This window comes from Neovison vison, chromosome 8 (genome assembly GCF_020171115.1).
Source record: "Neovison vison isolate M4711 chromosome 8, ASM_NN_V1, whole genome shotgun sequence".
NCBI lineage: Eukaryota > Metazoa > Chordata > Mammalia > Carnivora > Mustelidae > Neogale > Neogale vison.
In genome coordinates this window covers 105876151-105883805 of record NC_058098.1, presented here as the reverse complement: position 1 = coordinate 105883805, position 7655 = coordinate 105876151, and the positions used below count along the sequence as shown (strand labels likewise).

The 7655-nt window shown below is 41.9% G+C and overlaps 1 pseudogene; it reads right to left on the bottom strand.

The window, feature by feature from the left end:
• Window positions 1-504: 504 nt before the first annotated feature.
• Window positions 505-2340, bottom strand: LOC122915754 (annotated as a pseudogene).
• Between the last annotated feature and the right edge of the window lie 5315 nt (window positions 2341-7655).

The following is a 7655-nucleotide window of genomic DNA, read 5'->3' as shown; positions in this document are numbered from 1 at the left end:
ACTGAGCCACCCAGGTGCCCCAGGATACCAATTTTCCTAGGAACATATAAAATGAACACTGTATGCTTCTGAGGACAGGATTATTTTCTGAGTATGCAGTCTCAGTGCTTATGGGGCTGGTGACAGCCTAAGAATTTAAATTACGTGGGGTGCCTGGGTGGCTCAGTGGGTTAAAGCCTCTGCCTTCGGCTCAGGTCATGATCCCAGGGTCCTGGGATCGAGCTCTGCTTAGTTTGACACCCAGACTCCCTGGTCTTTTATGACTATAAATGGTGGCAAACATATCCCAGTGTGCACAGGACTTCCTGTTTTAAAACAAAAGTTCCAGAAAATCTCCCAGTCCCAGAACTATTAAATCATCCTAGTAGATTGATAGCCTTTATTTCTTTTTTTTCTCCCCAGGAGATGGTGAGTTTTATTTTATCTTTTCTAGACAGAAGTTTGATTTGCTCTTGAATGTTCCAGGGTGGTGAGAGACTAGGAGGGAGCACAGGATATAGAGACCTATTCCATGTAACCTTCTCCCTCATTCCTATCTCCACTATCAACTGAGAGAGCGGCATGCCTGCTTGCAGACCTGGACTTGGAACTGACCTTGGAAGCCATATTTTCTTCAGGTTCTTCGTCTCACGTTCAGATTGGAGGACTTGACCTCTTTTGCCGTATTTCCTATGTGACTCCTTCCAGTGGTCTTTCTTCCCTCATATCCTGAACCACAGCTGGAGTTCCCACTTTGACCTTTTTTATATTCATCCCATATACTTAATTTTCATTTTTCCATGCTGGTTCTTTCTCAGATGGTTGAGCAGGAACTACCTCACCCTTGCAGGGGGTTGCTGCTCTGTGTCTGAGCTCTGAGATCCAATGGATGGCTAGAACTTCACTGTACCCAAGTATTCTACTTTGGCGGAGGGGCTGGCATTACCTTTAGAGGCTGTTTGGGTTTGGGAGATTTAAAAGTTGGAGAGTGACAGTCTTCTTCTTAATTGAGTGTTTCCTTTGTAGAGACATCTCACACTGTCTCCTTGGTGCACTTCTGCCAGCTGGGGCTGAGGTTCCAGCCTGTGATGATTCACTTCCTGCCCTCAACCATTCCCTTACTTGAGTTTCTTTATCTTGCCAGCTTGGAATCTCTCCCAAGGCTGACATTCTAGCTTTGCTTCATCCAGCTGACACCCCTCTGTTCCTTCTTCCCCCTGTCCCTTCTGTAGCTACTCTTCTACTTCTCCTGCTCTAGCACCTGTGTCAAATGGCTTTGCCTCTCCATAGACAGGCTATTTGAATGGGTTGTGAGGTGCTAGCAGAAGAACCATCCTCCTTGGAAGTACTCCAAGGCTTTAGACTCAGTTTGTTGGGGGCACCTTTATCATCATGCCTATAATCATCTTGAGAATATCATCTCTGGAGTTCCATGACCAATCATTTCTTCTGTCATATCTGTTTTCATAGTGGTCCCTTCTTCCTCTATAGACATTATCCTTACAGTACCTGCTACCAAATGCTCTTCTGCCACTGCATATCCTGGAATCATAGCCTCTGTCGTAGTCTCCACTGCTTCAGTCATCACAGTGATCCCAGCTCCCATACCAATCCATATTCTGGTGTGGGCCTCATGGTACCACATCTCAATGCCCATCAGGATATTGGCCAGAATCACAATCTTGAACATGTCTCCAAAGCTATCATTGCCTCTTCTAGGAAGGCAGTCATCAAAGCTGTCTGTAGCAGGATGGGCCCTCCAGTGTGTATCTGTTTTGTCAGAATCCTGATTTCTATCTCCACCAGAAGAATGATCATTCCTGCTTTCGGCCTCAGTCTGAGGAGCAAGATCCACTCAGATTCTCCTGTTACCTAGAGACTCTTCATTTGAGGCTCAGGGCACTTAGCAAGGAAATCCAACTCAGGTCCTCAAACTTAGCATAACCCAAATCTTTCAGCCTCTCTGTGTTGCTGGGTTCACATGGCAAATGTATTGCACTGATATATAACCTTCCAAAGAATTCCTTAACAGAGTCTTCTGTCACAGCACAGGGCACATTCCCTAGAAAAGCAGTGAGGGTGGCAATTTGGGAAGATAGGTGTGCTCGATAATGGGTTCCTGTGCAGCCCATGGAACAGCGGGCAGGATAGAATGGTCAATTGGAGGAATCCTACACCCATGGTCATTGGTACTGTGCCAAGTGGCTGAAATATCTCCTTGCAGGTTATATGTTTAATCAACCCAGTCTACTGGTTTAGGGACCTAGGTTCTTCCTCCACCAGTTCCCCATTCTCAACCAGAAAGTCTGTTAGGTAGACAATCTTCCCGTTCTTATTCTTGTTTTTCACTGGGGCTGCCATGTTGGGAGAGAGAGAGTGCACTTTGATCCATGTATGATTATAAAATGTCCCCCTGTATTTCTAGAAATCTTTCTTACCTTAAAGTTGACTTTACCACAGACTGGGAGAAAATAGTTGCAAAAGACATATCTGATAAAGGACTGTTATCCAAAATAAACAAAGAAGTATTAAAACTCAACAATTAAAATAAAGAACAACTTAGTAAAAAAAAAACAGGCAAAAGACCTGAACAAACACCCATTTGCTATATATAGAAAGCAAACAAGCAAAGAAAAACATGCTCAAATTATGTGTCCTTAGGCAAATTATGTCCTAATGCAAATTAAAATGAGATACCATTACACATCTATTACAGCAGCTAAAGTCCAAAGCACTGACAATACCAAAATCTGGTAAGGATGTAGAACAACAGAAACTCTGGGTTATTGCTGGTGGGAATGCAAAATGATACAGCCTCTTAGGAAGACAGTTTGCTGGTTTCTTACAAAACTAAATAAACTCTTACCTTTTCCCCAATGGAGTTCAAAACCTGTGTCTACTCAAGAACTTGCACATGGGTATTAATAGCAGCTGTATTCATGATTGCCAAAACCAGGAAGCAATCAAGATGTCCTGCAGTGGTTGAATGGCTAAACAAACTGGGGTCCATCCAGATATTTAGAATATTAGTCAGTGCTAAAAAAGAAATGAACTATTTATAACCACAAAATTACATGGAAGAAGCAATGCACTTAGGATATTAATTATGTTATAGCCTTTGTCTGATATCATCAATATCTCAGTTTCCTGTGGATCTGATCTATTTCTGTGTTTTTCTTCTGAATATCTGTCACTTGGTTCTATTTACTGACATAACTTGTAGATTTTTGCTCAAATGCTAAACACTGTGTATGACTAATTGTAGCAGCTCTATATAATGTTTTCTTTCTCCAGAGATAATTTCACTTTCTTCTGGCAGAAAGAGTAGGGGCAGATCACCCTCATCCAATTAGGGAATACAGTATTTTAAGGCTCGTTTTTTTAAGGCAAATTTATTTCTACTTTGTCCTCCTTTCCCTTCATAGTGTGTCTAGAGACTCACCTGGAAATGTTTTCCAGAGCTCCAACTCCCTGCTGGGTCTTGACTTCCACTTTTTGACTCTCCAGCCCAATGAGATTGTTTCATTTATCAGCCTGTTATCTGCTTTTTTCTGCTTGGACTCCTGATCTCTTCCCTGCATGGTGCCCAGCTAAGGAATCAGCAAATGCCTTGGTGGGGAAAGGAGTTGGAACATCCGCTCACTTTTCAATCATTCTCTTTTCTCTGGGATGGGAACACTTCCAATCCTGGCTCTCTTGCTAGCCTTGAACTCCACATTTTGTTCTGGTAGCCCAGAGACTCCTCAAAGCTCCCTGAGAAGCACCTCTCTGCTTGGGTTCTAGGCCCTGCACTTTTTGCCAATAATTCAGCAAATGTCTCAGGCAGGGAATGATAGAGAATGTTATCCCGATCTCATTACATTTTCTTTCTTTCCTATTCTTAGCCCTTTGAATCCTAAATGCCTTGGTTGCTTTCCGATACCTTCAAAGTTTGGTTTAAAAAAAAAAAAATCAAATTTACCATCATTCTCAGTGAGATATTTGGTCTAAAAGCAGCTCTTACATCAGAGCTGGAAGCAGTTACTCAAATATTGTCAGCTAAGATACAGTTTTCAGTCTGGTTGCCTCATAAAATTATGTGTAGTGTGAGGATCTGACTCTCCCACCACTTTTCTTTATTTGAGCCATGTAGAACACTTGCTCTCAGAGGAACCATGTCTTTTGTTTTTTGATAGGAATGAATCTTTCATATATAAAATGCAGCTTATTTTTTTTCTCTGTTGCTTATGAGAATTAAAATTCATGCTAATTCAATAAACATAGATGCAAACTTGGGCCTGAAATGTCAAAGAGGTTTAGCCAGATGAGGCAATAATTATATTTAATTTTTATTTAAAAAATTATCATCCAGGGGCACCTGGGTGACACGGTCGGTTAAACATCCAGCTCTTGGTTTCAGCTCAGGTTATGATCTCCGGGTCTTGAGTCCTTCCCCCCACCCCAAAATAAATAAAATAAATCTTTAAAAAAATTATCACTCAAATAGAAACACAAAATTTAAAATATTTTATTCCGTACTTGCTGACCATTAAGAATATATTGGTGAGCCCATGAGAGAAATAATTTTAGCTATGACTAGTGATATAAAGAGATACTTGCATTTGTCTTTACTTATTGTTACCCAGTTGTTTAGATTTTTTTAAAGATTTCTTTATTTGAGAGAGAGAGAATAAGCAGGGGGAGCAGGAGAGGAAGAAGGCACCCCACTTAGCAAGGAGCCCAATGTGGGGCTGGATCCCAGGATCCCGGGATCATGACCTGAGCTGAAGGCAGATGTTTAACGACTGAGCCACTCGGGTGTCCCTATATATATATTTTTTTTTACATGTAATGTTATATAAATATTCTCTATAGAAAAAAGAGGCATAACATCATAGAAAAATGAAACCAAGTGACCAAAGAGAGTCCCTGGTATAAGGGACCAAAGAAAGCCCCTGGGGCAATTAACAGAAGAGCGTCTGGGACAAATGACCGCAGAAAACACTGAGATTCAGGAAGAAGCAGATTGTCCCAGAGAACACAGCAAGTTACTTGGCATTCCAAAATTAGTGCTGATTAATGTCTCTATTTTGTCTTAAATTGGAAGAATTACATATAACTGGGAGACTAAAACTACCCTCTCCCTTTCCTTCAGATAGAAAATAAAGGCAATGAAGCCCTTGAGTAAGAATTTTCCAGTGCAACGGTCTTCATGCATTTAAGGAAATGCTGGCTGCTTTCCTGTTCTTGCAGACCCACAGGGATTTGATCACGAAAAGGTAAGACTGAAGAAAAGTCACTGATATTACTCAGCATAATGTAAAATCTTAATATCATCATGAAATAGGATTCTTTGCAATTTATGGAACAGTTAGGAAAAAATCCATTTTCTACTTAAGAGTTTAGCCTCTGAAAATCTCTGAGATTCAGCTTCTTTTGAAGGAAAGCCACATATAACTGGACATGTACACACACACACGTAGCACATGTGTGGGTATATATGTAGGGATTTGTTCCTGCATTTGTGCATACACGCCTGCAGATCCCACTTTTAGAGAGATCTCCAGGGGCACCAGAAAGGATCATCTATATCCATCCAAGACTAGATCCAACTGTGTAAATTCCGAAGTTGATAATCATCAGTTACCATCCTGGTGAAGCCTTAAGGCACTTCTGTAGACTCAGTCACCCAGATAAGGGAACAAGTACGCATCATAGGTGTGGTCGACTGAAGTCTGGTCTTCTCTCTCCTGTGGTAGTAATACACATGCCCACTATAGCCATGGTCTCTTACTGTGATGGCTCTGCTTCCTGTCCTTCCACTTTGGATGTGGTTGTGTGGCATACTTTGGCTATAGGGATATTATCAGACATATGAAAGCAGGGGTTTGAAATATGTATGTGTGATGCTCTTCTTTATTGCTAAGTAGTGTTCCATCACAAGGCTGTCCATCCATTTGCTTCTCCATTCACTAGTTGACATGAGTGTTTCCAGTTTGGGCAATTACGGGGAAAGCTGTTATACACATTCACATATAGGTCTTTGTGGGAACATATGCTTTCCTTTCTCTTGGGTAAAAACCTAGGAATGGGGCTGTGAGGTCATATGGTAAGTGTATGTCTAATTGTGTAAAAAGCAGCCAAAGTGTTTCCAAAACAATTTTATCATCTTACATCCAGGCCAGCAATGTATGAGAGTTCCAACTGCTCTATGTCCTCACCAGCCCTTGCTCCTTTCTTCTCCAAGAGCTGTTCTAAAAGCCATGGAGTGATCTCATTGTATATACTGCTTTGAAGCAAATTATTCATGCTAGGCTCAGGCACAGATATAATTAATTACTCTCATAGCACTTGGGCTAGATTGGAATTTTGCTCTCTGAAATCCTATACCCATGACCTTTGTCGTGTGATTTTTGCAATTACTCTCACTAGTGGCAAGACATACTTTCCTGCTTCATTGATATTGGGCCTGGTCATATGCTCACCTTAGCCAATGGAATCTGAGTAGAAGTGGCAATACTGCAGTTCGGACTCCAGTTTTCAGAGGCCCTATAAACTTCCAATCATCTTTGTGTTTCTGCCATTGCCATATGAAAGATGTGTTCTGTGGGTGCCTGGGTAGCTCAGGTGGTTAATTGTCCAATTCTTGGTTTTGGCTCAGGTCATCTCAGGGTCATGGGATTGAGCCCCCAGTCAGACTTTGCTCTGAGTGTAGAGCCTGCTTGAGGCTCTCTCTCTCTCTTTTCCTGCCCCCTCCTCTGCTTGTTCTCTAAATAATAATTAAATAAAATCTTTAAAAAAAAATTCTTTCTCTCTCCCTTTGCCCCGCCTCCCATGCTCTCTCTCTCTTAAAAAAAAAAAAAAAAAAAAAAAGACGTGTTCTGGCTAGACCGACCCCCACCCCCCAGGTGAAGGGTATGAGTTCCATATAAGTATAAATGTTACACAAGCACATCAAAGAAAGGTCAAAATCATTAGTCATCACGGAAATACAAACCAAAACCACAGTGAAATACCTCCACATACTTACTAGAAAAGCAAAAATTAAAAGACTTAACAATATTAAATTTGTTGAGGATATGAAACAACTAGAACTTTCAGACACCGCTGGCAGGGGTGTGAAATGAAATCACTTTAGAACACAGATTGCCTTATTGGAGAGTTACATCTCTTTTTTAGGTATGATTGCAATTCAAAGCATTTACAAAGGAAAGAATTTATAGGGGTAGGCACCCAACAGTTTGGCACACAGTGAAACATACAGTGCTTTATCAATTGACTATTGTCTTAATAACGCTGTGTAAGAAAGCACCCCCAGGGCGCCTGGGTGGCTCAGTGGGTTAAGCCTCTGCCTTCGGCTCAGGTCATGTCTCACGGTCCTGGGATCGAGCCCTGCATGGGGCTCTCTGCTCAGCAGGGAGCCTGCTCCCCGCCCCACCCCCAGCCCCACCTGCCTCTCTGCCTACTTGTAATCTCTCTCTCTCTGTCAAATAAGTAAATAAAATCTTTTTAAAAAAAAGAAAGAAAAGGGGCGCCTGGGTGGCTCAGTGGGTTAAGCCGCTGCCTTCGGCTCAGGTCATGATCTCAGGGTTCTGGGATCGAGTCCTGCATCGGGCTCTCTGCTCGGCAGGGAGTCTGCTTCCCTCTCTCTCTCTGCCTGCCTCTCCATCTACTTGTGATTTCTCTCTGTCAAATAA